This window comes from Lactuca virosa, chromosome 4, assembly GCF_052849685.1.
Source record: "Lactuca virosa cultivar CGN04683 chromosome 4, Lactuca_virosa_CGN04683_v6, whole genome shotgun sequence".
Taxonomy (NCBI): Eukaryota; Viridiplantae; Streptophyta; class Magnoliopsida; order Asterales; family Asteraceae; genus Lactuca; species Lactuca virosa.
Window position 1 is genome coordinate 211,715,873 of NC_136429.1, and position 13,315 is coordinate 211,729,187.

Sequence of the window (13,315 nt, forward strand, 5' to 3'; positions counted from 1 at the left end):
CAAGAAGCTCTAGACGATTTTTGTATCTCCAAACCTCTCTCTCAAGTTCCTCCTCTTGTTCTTGGTTTGATATAAGACATTTAAGGCATCACACTTGAGGTGCTAGGCTCCTGAAAGACCAATTCCCACAAGCTACAATTAAGAGGTATTCTTCTAACTTACTTTTATGTTTCAATTACCAATATTGTATGGTAGTTGTAGCTTTTAAGCTTTGGATAATTTTATTGTATGGACAACTAGAGAAAACTTAGATCCAAAAGCTATTAGGGTTGTATGTGCACCATAGGAGTGTTATAGTACATAAAACCCAAAAAAGGTACTTATTATGTTTAATATATGTTTTGTAGTAGCAAAAACATGCTCGAGACAAAAAGGAAGCATACGAGAAGCTGGAAGCAGGAAAACGGGAGATAAGGAAAAAAGAAGACAAAGAAGGATGTTGTTGGACAGCTTGACCCATTATCAGTGTTTTGGCCAGATCTAATGACTCGTAACTCCGATTGACGAGATTCAAAATTTTTTGAAAACTAGACACAATTTCAAACGATTTTTGTGTTTTGAGAAAATGTTGATTCCAAACGAACACGCTGTGTTGAATAGAAGCTTCGCGTTTCTTGACGCTGACTTGGAAAATACGGGATTTATATGACAAACACGTCGTGTTGGGCATTTAACATGCCGTGTTGACGCTGAAACCTATAAATAGAGCTGAAAATTAGCCCTAAAGAGATATCTGAAACCCTAGATTGATTCCTGCGATAATAACCCCCCCCCCCAAGAAGCCGTTTTGAGGGTCTAGAAGGTGGCTGAAAGGCCGTTAAGCTGACAGGAGCGAAGATCTGAAGGATTGGAGAGAATATTTATGTCAGTAATCATGTAGTTCGTTGTTCCAACCAATATTAGCGTTCAAACATGATTCTATGTGCATTTACTTTTTGATTTGGTGGTCAAAACCCTTTGCTTTGTGTTTATGATTGAATAAAACCTTGATTTTGTAGAATAATTGCTATTTGGATTGTTTATTCGTGTTTAATTTATTTTGTCAAGTTTGATTGAAAAATCCATATGTGTTAGAGATTGTTACTTATTCCTTATTGATGAATTGATAGAGTTTAGATGACCATCTGACTGTGTTGATTTGAATTAAAGTTGTCCACTAGAGTTTTGACCAAAACCTAGTGTTTGGAATTAAGTAATGAACTTTAATGTATGTGCATGACTAGAATGACGATTCTCTGTGTGATTTAATTCCTATGACCATTAGGGTTAAATAAGATCAAATCTTGCTTAATACGAACTAAATACTGATTTGCATGATTATTTGTTCACCTGATCAATGAATTAATAGTTGTGTTGAAATCAAAGGATTAGTATTAGTGAACATGAACCTAATCATATTAGAAATCGGTGAACAATAATAAATAAGTCTTTGTTCGCAATTATCTATGATTTTAAGATGTAATTTGTCTAAACCAACGTACCTAAAGAGATTTGTCTTCGGTCAGTGTAACGCCCTTAAATTCGGGCTAGTCAATTTAGAGACAATAAGCGTCAAAAATTACTTTTTGATAGAATATTATTTAGAATAAATAATCTTAACTAAGTTATAGTATATGTCACAAGAGTTTCGTACATATAAAGAACGCCGAAATCCGAGTTATAACGAAAAAGTTATGACCCGTCGAAGTTTTACGGCAAAACCGGCACGACACCGGGAATCGTAAAAAGTGAATTTTTGATAAATTAGTTTTTATCCTTAGAGATATAAATGAAAGTTGTAGTATACGTTAAACCGAGAGCATTCATAAAAAGAACGTCAAAATCTGACTTCGTATGAGGAAGTTATGATTTTTCTAAGATTCCGCATACCAGTATACAGCCCAGAAATCGAATTTTAGATTGAGCGATTTTTAGCAGACGCAACCCAAATGAGGATTGAAGACCTCATTAATATGAGTTCAACGAAAAAAAGACAGTAGAAAACGGAGTCTGTATGTAGAAGTTATGAATTCTACACGGTCGTTAACAGTGTAATCTTCTCATATTATTAAATTTAAAATTGGTCGAGAATTAGCCAATGGAGTCAAAAGGAGAGTTGTATATGATGTCAATACCTACACGTGGATATAAAGAACGTCGAAAACGGAGCAGGTATGCAAAAGTTACGAAATTTAGAAGTTGGAAGGGTGTTGTTGCGAAGTGTGTGACGTTAGCACGATCTGAGCCATTACTTTCTCCCCACGCCTTGCCACCAGATGGTGACATGTGACACCAACTCGACGAGTTGTAGGACAAAACTCGACGAGTTTTACCCAATTCCATCCTATAAATACCACGCGAGAGTGCCTTCATTTTTCACACCAAAACCCTTTCACTTCTCTCTCTAACTTCTCTCTAAGCCTCCCAAAACCCTCCCAAAGACCTAGTAACCTCAAAGTGCTAGAGGAAAATCCGTGGAGTGTCAGAAGGCTCCAAGAAGAAAAGCTTTTGTCTTGGAAGTTCTGCCCCCGCAGAGCCCGGTTCCTAGTCAAACGTCCCGGTAAATAAGTTGTGCTTACCCTACTTCAAGTATAGCTTATGTTTAAGTTCAATATCGTTATTAGGAACTTATAAACAATAAATATATTATAAAATATAATATACAAAGGGTTATTATAATATCTTTTAACTACTCGCGGTACGGGGAATCTGGTTTGAAGGGTCGCATAGGGTTGTTGGATTTCAGAAATGCTATAATGCCAAAATGGTCCTGCCCTCCGGTGTTTCATGTTTGGCCCCTGTCTGTACATAGTAGTTGAAAAGTATTGTTTAACACTTATAAAACAATATTTCTTGTAAATAGTCGCAATAAATATTAGACTAAAATGTAGCGGTAATGATACTAGGTTTCGTCGAAGGAAAATAGAATCGTTAGAAGCGAAGCGTTGCCCGAGTTTGGAATCATAACTTTAACAAGTGAGTGCATAGTTACTTTCATATTACACATAGATATGAAGTATTTAATATAAATTAAGTGTTATGTGTGCATATTATCTGTGTTCCTGATATCTATGCTAGATGAACGATTTATACATGTTTACGTGATTTAAACTGTATATGTATTTTTATACTTATAAATAGTAGCGACGGGTGATGAGAGATAAGTGATGATAGAAAGGTGATGATAATTAGGTGATGATAGATATGTGATGTGAGATGAGAGGATATACCATAACCTTGACCGATGATGTGGCGATGTGACGATGAAGTCATCAACCAGAGTATAGATGGCGACCACGGACATGTGGAAACACCAGCAGGCTCATAACCTGTAGGTGATGAATTACAAGTTCAGGCGATGTTGTAACTACGTCTTCATGTGATGATACTCTAACCCTTACTATGAATTACGAGTTCAGGCGTGTTGTAACTACGTATTCATGCGATGATATTCTAACCCTTACTATGAATTACGAGTTCAGACGATGTTGTAACTACGTATTCATGTGATGATACTCTAACCCTTACTATGAATTACAAGTTCAGGCGATTTTGTAACTATGTATTCATGCGATGATCCTTAGGAAAAGTCCTTATGAACAAATATATAATAAAATGCGATGTAAGGAGATGAGAGGTAAATACGATAAAGGAGATGACCCTTAGGATAAATCTTTAGGGAAGATTAAATGAAGAAAATGGGGATGGGTAATCGGGTTAATTGTTTGACATGAAATATATGAAGAAACAAATTAACTATATTATTGTGGGTTGAAAACCCTATGTACTCACCAGGTTTCCCAACCTGACCCACTCAGTTTATTTGTATCACATGTGTCTATAAGAAGCTACATTACACTGAGAGATTAAAGGAGATGTAAATCATTAGTGTAAATGAATGTAAGGTATATTTATGCTAATGTTTCTGTATTGACGATGACATCCCAAGGTTTTAATATAAACAAAATACATTTCTTCAGAAATGCTTTGATAATATATTTATCATGTTTTCTGGGAACAAATTCCGCAATATTATTCTTTAAAAATGAATACTCTGATTTTCAAATAAGCATAAATAAAATTTTTAAAATGACCGTGAATTTGGGGATGTCACAGTCAGCTTATCGAGATTTGCTATTTATACGTTTGTTGAGATTTAATTCCATAAAACCTTTCTTTATTGCTTTCGTGTGTAACTTATAATCAAACACTCCAAATTAATTCACTATCGTTCCCCTTATGTTCGACACCTGTTCTTATCACAACTATACTATTACACAATTAGGTTCACTGCCTAGTGTGTGTGTGTGTTCGTCCAGTTGCAATAAATTCAGTGTTATAATTTAAAACTTGAGCATTTAAAATATATATAAATCACACATCAAAATCCCTGTAACAGTACTGTCAGCAACAATGATTAAGATGATCCTTAGGACAAATCCTTAGGAATGAAGATAGAAAGAAACCTACTGACATGTATTACGGAGAAATCCCTGTAATAGTAATGTCAGCAACGATGATGATGACCCTTAAGGTAGAATAAAGAAGAAAGCATGGATGTGTAATCGGGTTAATTGCTTGATAATTAAACATATTAACTACATTGTTGTGGGTTGAAAACCTTATATACTCGCTAGGTTTCCTAACCTGGCCCATTCAACTTCTTTGTATCACAGGTAGCAGTACAAAGATACATGAATGGTGAGAGATTCAAGGAGATGTAGACTGGTAGTCTAAAATACTATAAGGCATGTTTCTTATGTTTTGTATCAGTTATGACATCCTAAGTTTTTATAAATCAATGACAAACATTTATTTAGAAATACTTTTACGAGACCAAATTCTGCATTTATAAATAAACTATGTCTTAAATAAGCATAAATAAAAAGTATTAAAACGGCCGTAAAAATGGGGATGTCACAGTTGGTATTAGAGCATTAGTTTAAGTGAACTAGGAATATTTGAGGATTTCTAGACTTAAACTTAGAATGCGAAGCGATGATCGTGAGATGTGTGTCTATTTTATTTTAGGTAGTATACCTGAATTGACACAAGCACTAGCCTACTTTAGGACAAGATGCCTAATTTTCTTTTATGTGCTAAATGATTTGTAGTACAACATGCCTTAGGTTGCCTACCTATATTACTAATATTTGAATAGATGAAAGGTCTGTTGCAAACCTAGAAATAGGAAATTTTATGTGTTCAGGTTTCTAAACGTTTAATTACAGTATTACAACTAGCATATAACTTTTCAGAGTGATAAGGAGAATCACACGTCTAAACCTTCCCTATATATTCTCGTCTCGTTACACTAAATGCCACTTCGGTATACAGAACATCATGGTGAGAACTCATAGCGGATTAGGAAACAATAATAGGAATTAGTAGCCTGAGACCCCTGTAATCGAGCGTGCACCTGAAGCAATGTCGGTAGCTGAACCACTGTGCCTATCATGCAGCCTTAGCTCAATGAGGAGCAATCTGAGGAAGGAAATTATAGTAGGACAATGATTCATATGGAAACCTAAGTGGTTAGGAGGAATAACCCTGCAGTGGAGATTGAAGGGGATAGATGCAAGTACGAGGACTTTATGGCTACCAAACCACCAAGTCTTTCTGGTAGCCCGACACCAGTAGAAGTTATAGATTGGATCTCCAAGATGGAGATGGTGTTTGAAAGTTGCGACTGCTACAACCGACAGAAGACCATCTTAGCAGAACGTCAGACAATTGAAGACTGGAGTGTTAAGCTGGTGGAAGTTATTGGCTAACTCCATTCTGAAGGTAGAAGTAGGGTAGATGTCTTGGGAAAACTTTCTGGAAGAACTAAAGAAGCAATACTGTTGTGAACAAGATATTTTGGAGATCCATAATGAATTCCAGAACCTGAAGAAGGGGAGGTTGAGTGTCAACGAGTATGTTGTAGCCTTTACATAGAAGATGAAGTTGGTTCCTTACCTGGTTCCTACCGAGCTTTCCAAGGTGAATAAGTAAGCTAGTGGACTACCAACGGTAAAACTAGCAACTACTCTGAATGCATCCATCTGGGCGGCTAGGAATGTAGAGACCCAGATAAGGGAGAAGGGTCTGGAAAAAGTTTCGCAGGGAGAGAAGAGGAAGCTTGAGTGGTCTTCAAGATCCGATAAGAAGGGTATACTCACGAAGTCTGGCCCCAACTATTAGAAGTCAGGGGGTGACAACGAAGCCAAATGGTGTGAGAAGTGTAAGGAGAAGCACTTCGGAAGATGCGACGAAGAAGTGACATGCTATAAGTATGGAAGGACCAGTCATTATTCTAAGTATTATACGTACAATGATAGGGTATGTTATGGATGTGGAGAAAAATGACATATTTCGAAATATTCCCGAAAAAAAAACGAAGCAGCAAGGCCGAATATGCCACCGAAGGCAAAGGCCAGAGCATGCCATACGATACTTGATGAGGAAGCAAGAGGGTGAGAATTCGGAGGTGCTTGTTGGGAGTAATTGAATGTAGGAACCATATAAGTAGTATTATCACATGTAGTCTATGTAAAAGGCGTGATGTATGATAAGTTGAAATAACAATGTAATCACCTAAAAAGCAATATAATCTCCTAACTTACGTTATTCGATGTGTTAATTTATGTGTGGCTTTCTTTTATGGTAACTTAGTGAACTGCAAGACATTATTTGGTAAAGGTTATGAGTAAGTCTAAAAGGTAGTATAGGCCTAAACTACTGAAAGCACAGGACTCGCACTTGGATTAGGGAAAGTCATAAGGTTACGAAGTCTCTACATATTTGAGCTGTTTTGTTCATTTACATCATTACCTTTGTTTCAGTAATGACTACGAAGATGAATATTATTTCGACCCAAGTGATCATATCGAATCAAGTCCGACTAATCTACGAAGTAAATTCGACGTATCCTCTGACTTTAGATTTAAGGAAAAGATAATCGAAACGATCAATAAAAGTATTGTTATCGCTTTTAAATTCAAGTAGTCTGTAGCTAGAAGTGCTACATGCTAGAATGTGATTATATCACATTAAAACATGAAGGAATGTATATTTAATGCTAGAGTCTGATTCAAAGAGACCTTAGTCTAGCCATTGCATCATAAGATGAAGAACTTAGTAGATAATGACCCATCGTTCCATTACGATAGTCAAAGTAAAGATCTTATTATTAGGTTAAGTCTGCTTAATAAGGAGCAAGAATCTCCTATGTAGATCAAATTTAGAATGGAGAAAGGGTGCAAGATTGAACATCGTCAACAGTCAATAAGTCCAAGAGTTAGACACTCATTTGAAGACGACATAAGAATTATGATTATTACTTAGGATAGAAAGGTAACGTGTGGAGTCATTATACAAGCCGTCTTTTGCTGATGATTCCAGGATGTCTAAGGGGGGATAATTGTAACGTCCGCGGATTCGAGTAAACGATTAATATATATTAAGTAATAAAACGACTTTTTGATATAATATTATTTAGGATAAATAATCTTAACCAAATTTATAGTATATGTGACAAGGATATTGTATATATAGAGAAAACTGAAACCTGACTTCGTATCAAGAAGTTATGCTTCTTCAAAGTTTTGTGATTAAATCAGCACGACCCTACATATCGTAAAAAGTGAATTTTAGATAGCTTGCTTCTTAGCCTAAGCAATCTAAACGAAAGTCATAGTAGTCGTAAAACTGAGAACATGCATGAAGAGAACGTCCAAATCTGAATTCATATAAGGAAGTTACGATTTTTCGAAGTCTCAGCGCAGCAATACAGACACAGAAATCAAAATTCAAATAGGTTGATTGTTAGCCAAAAAAATCTAAACGAGAATTGAAGATATCGTAAATATGAACTCGTAGATATAAAAACAATCGGGAATGGAGTACATATGAAGGAGCTACGAATTTTGCACGGATTTTAACAGTCTAAGCCGGTCTAAATATGAATTTCTGTTAGAGCAATAATTAGATGTTGATACCTTAATGAAAGTTGTAGAGCTAGTCGAGAGGATTCCGGGGATATAAAGAACATCGAAAATGGATCTCGTATGCAAAAGTTATGGTCATCTAAAGATCTGTGAGAAACTACCTAGGTTAATGACGTGGCAAACCGGAGTGCACCACATGGCATGGTCGGCCGACCCTCCTCCAAGAGAAAAAAGACGATGTGGCACCATGATATTTGGACACGTGGCACCACAAAATTGTGACACGTGGCAGTCTTCTAGAAGCTTGGATGTGGTTGAACCTGCATGTGACATGTGGCAGCTAAGGAATGGAGACACGTCACCCTGAGGCGTGATGCGCCTCCTGTCTAGTCGCGGGGTCCCTGCCCCAGATTATCCCTATAAATTCATATCTCAACTCATTCTTTCCTCCACACCATTCTCAAACTCTCTATAGAGTTTCTCTCAATAATAGCCCAACTTTTCTTTAGGTTTAGGGTATTTTGGCGAAGCCATGAGGTCCCTAAGAGCCCAACATCTAGTAGTTAGCAAGCCGGAGTTCTGCTAGTACAATTTCTAGATTTTTGTCAGGAAAATCTCTATAACTTAAGCTACACTCAATATTATTTTAATGTAACTTATATTTATGTTCATATTCGTTATTATGAACTTATAAATAAGATTTATCAGTGATTCCAAGTCAAAACACTAATTGATCTACTTACGGGAATGATGTCCAGGCTGGATTTAGTGAGGTGTTTAAAGTGGTATTTCCAAGCAGTTTATTTTGTATACCAAACAGACCCTACCTCCAATATGAACCTACCTGGTTATTCCTTACTTGATAGATCTTAATGTGGTCTTGGGATTAGTGGGGAATCTAGACTATCATTAGTCACCAAGAATATAAGACTAAGACTTAATGATACGAATCTAGGTCACGTCAGAGGAAATGATAAAGTACCAAGGCGAAGTTCTGCCCAAATTTCCAAAACATTCACTTTTATCAAGTGAGTGCATAGTTACTTTCATCTTACACATAGATATGAAGTATTTAGATAATTGAATGTTATATGTAGTTATATACAAAGATGATTTATGTTATATGATATTTTATATATTATATATCATATATGTATTTTATAAATATAATACATTGGGTAACGAAGGGTAAAGATAAGATGTGATAGTATGATGAAGGATAAGATGCCACAATATAATGAAATATAACTAGATAAGATGCCATATTATGATGAAAGATGTAGGAAATGATAGGATGCCATGACTTTAGAAATGGTACTAGTGTACTAACGAGGAAGGAATGGTACTAGCGTACCAATGATGTAGTTGATGGGTTTTAGGAATAACAAACAAACTCAATACTTTTAAGTGTGCATGCAACCTAAAACAAGATCTAACTCTTAAGTGTGCATGCAACCTAAAACAAGATCTATGTTTTCTCTATTGAACCTATAACTAAGAACATCAAAAGAAACCATAAGAACACTAGGCTATTTTTTGAAATTGCCTAAGAAGTGTTTAGAATTGCATGCCTTTTAGTTGTTATAGCAAACAACTAGAAATTCTCTTTGTTGATCTCCTGGAAGCAATCACCATAAGTTTCGTGCCTCTAATAGAATCACACCCAATCTAGCAAGAAGACAAATTAAGAGAGAGGAGAGTGGAGAATAATTTTGTCCAAACCTTGACCAGAAGAGAGTGGGACGAAAATGGGATCCTTAGGGTCCTTTTTATAGTGGCATAAGGAAACCCTAGATAACCCTAATTTGAATTCAATAATATTAATTCAAATTTGGTGATTATCTACTTCCTCATTATCCACATGGGATATTCTAGAAACCCTAGAATATCCCCTCCAAAATCGTCCATAGCTATACCAGGGAGGTTTTGTAGCCTTTTGTTTAACTATTGAACAGTTGCACTTTAGACCCTGCACTTTTAATTAATTCTTTTAATCCCGAAATTAATTCCAATTAATTTCTGATAAATTATTGATTAAATATTACTACTTCTAATTAATATAATATTCTTAAAATATATTAATAAACTACTAATTTCAATTTATTAATCAAATAATAAATCAATTAACCTCTCTCTCTAAAAATCATCTTGTTCAATTGCTAAGTTTGAGGGCAACCCAAAAGGAATGTACTACTATCATTTCAAGTATATATGAATTATAGTTATGGGCTTAGACACCTAATCCAACAGTCTCCCACTTGGATAAGTCTGTAACTATGATTGTCAGTATAACTTCTGAATCGATCAGCAAATTGTGGCTTCCAAAAGTCATTGTCGAACTCTGACCCAATCAGTTACGTGTCCTAAGATAAGTGATCATATAATCTTCCCTTCTTCTAGATATCATTCGGACATGATACATGGAATAGAATCAATCTCATAGTCTAAGACTTTGTTTCCTGATTTCTGATTTGTGACGATATAGATATTCCAATTGAACACATCAATTTAGTCCTGGCCAGGCCCGAAACTATAAGTCAACACCAAATCACCGAGGGGCCCAAAGATATCGCTTTTCCTGTTAGGGAAAAAAGAACGGATAAACTTTGACTTATATGCTTGCACCATTTAATCATCAAATCATGTATGACAATACGTTTTATAACATCAATTTACTGATGCGTTTACGCATTACCAATGTACAACCGACTCAACGACTCTTAAATTACAACTCATATATCTCTGTTTCAAGATTATAAGATATTATTGTCTCATAATTACTCGTGATAGATTCCATGAAGTAATTCTCTGAGTGTGCGTTTATCCAATACTTAAATCTCTATTTCTAAGTACTCATGAACATTGCAGCAATACTATTGCTATGTATAATTCTCTAGACAATCTACAATTCAATTCATGACAATCTTAATTCGTTACTTACTTCCAAATGTACGACCGACTGTGGAATTTGAATAATCATATTATTCGGAAAGTAAAACATGCAAAATGATACACAAGAATAAACAATTGACAAAAGACAGTAAACAAACTCATAAATAATTATTCATTATTTAATCACCAAAAGTCAATTACATTTACTTTGTTACAAGTTTCAAACTAACTATCTAACTACTAAAACTAATATCATCTCTCATACTAATGCTCCTAGCATGGTGACTGTGCTTGACCCTACTCATAGCCTTCGTCAAAGGATCTGTAGGATTATCTTTTGATGATACCCTCTTCACTATAAGGTGACCTTCTTCTACTCTATGTCTGATGAAATGGTACTTTCTGTCGATATGTCTTGATCTACCATGATCTCTTGGTTCCTTAGTCAAGGCAACCGCTCCTTCATTATGGTAGAAAAGTTTCGTTGGCTCTTAAATGGTCAGGACAACTCCGAGGTCATCGATGAAGTTCTTCAGCCAAGATGCCTCATTTGATGCTTCACTTGTAGCCATGTACTCTGATTCACAGGTTAAATCAGCCACCGTATCCTGTTTGGGACTCTTACAAGTTATTGCTCCACCGTTTAGAGTGAATACCCAGACCGACTGAGAACGAAGTTGTCTCTATCTGTCTGAAATTTGGCGTCACTGTACCCACTCACTCTCAATGTATCACTGACACCAAAGACTAGAATCATGTCTTTTGTCCTCTGTAAATACTTGAGAATGTTCTTAACTGTTGTCCAATGAGCCTTATCAGGATTTCCCTGATAGAGACTGACCATGCTCAAAGCAAAGGACACATCAGGGCGAGTACATGTCATAGCGTACATAATCGACCCTATAGTCGAAGCGTAAGGTACCCGGATCATGTTAGCTATCTCTTCATCTGTACTAGGACTTTAAGTCTTACTCAATTTGGTATTACTCTGGATAGGTAGCTCTCTTTTCTTGTAATTCTTCATACTAAACCTCTTTAGTACTTTATCCAAATACATACTTTAACTAAGTCTAATTAGTCTCTTCTTTCTATCTCTCAAGATTCTTATCCTAAGAATATAGGTTGTTTCTCTAAGGTCTTTCATGGCAAAACACTTTCCAAGCCAAGACTTAACTTCTTGCAAAGTTGGAATGTCGTTTTCCATGAGTAGTATGTCATCGACATACAACACTAGAAAAGTCACTATACTACCACTAGCCTTGATATGCACATAGGATTCATCTTCACCCCTAGAGAAATCAAACTCTTTAACTTTCTCATGGAAACAAATATTCCAGTTGCGAGACCCTTGTTTCAATCCATAGATGGATTTTTCGAGCTTACACACTCTATTTGGAAACTTTACATCTACAAAACCCTCTGGATGACTCATGTAAACATCTTCAGCCAACTTCCTGTTAAGGAAAGCGGTTTTGACATCCATCTGCCAAATTTCATAGTCATGAAATGCATATATGGCTAGCATAATCTAAATAGATTTTATCTTGGCTACTGGTGAGAAGGTCTCATCATAGTCAACCCATGGGTTTTGAGTAAAGCCTTTCACAACTAGTCAAGCCTTGAAGGTGTGTACCTTTCCATCCATGTCGGTCTTCTTCTTGAAGATCCATTTGCACCCAACTGTCTTTCGACCTGGTACATCATCAACCAAATTCCAAACTTGGTTATCATACATAGACTTGATATCGTTATCTATTGCCTCTTTCCATTTAGCAGCCTCAGGGCCTGCCATTGCTTCCTTGTAGCTAGTCGGCTGATCCAAATTTATCAGTGTTTGATCACTGATAAACATATCACCTTTTATAGTTATAGGGAAACCATAAATCTGAGGTGGCAATCTAACTCTACTGGAATGCCTGAGAGGTAATGAATTGTCTATCGGTTTAACATGAATTTGTTCCTTTTGTTGAGTGCTAGTATCATCTAAGGTTCCATCACTAGTTGACTCTTGAATTTCTTCAAGGTCAATGGTACTCCCACTTTTCTCTTTGAAGATGAGCTCTCTCTCTCTCTCTCTCTCTCTCTCTCTCTCTCTCTCGAAAGACTCCTCTTCATGCTATAAATACCATGTTCTCACTAGTCCTGTAGAACAAATATCCAAATGACTACTTTGGGTAACCAATGAAAATACATCTCTCACTTCTAGGTGCTAGCTTGTCATGAGTCTCTCATCTTACACAAGCTTCACAACCCCAGACTTTGATATGTGCTAACAAGGGAAACATCCTGGTCCATATTTCGAGAGGTGTTTTAGCAACCTTCTTTGTAGGGACAATATTGAGGATGTTGGTGGTTGTCTCTAAGGCATACCCCCAGAAGTGAATTAGAAGTGAATAACGACTCATCATGGAACGAACCATGTCCAACAAGGTTCGATTACGCTTCTCACCCACACCAATTAATTGTGGTGTCCTAGGAGGAGTCAATTATGAAACTATTCCACATTCCTTTAG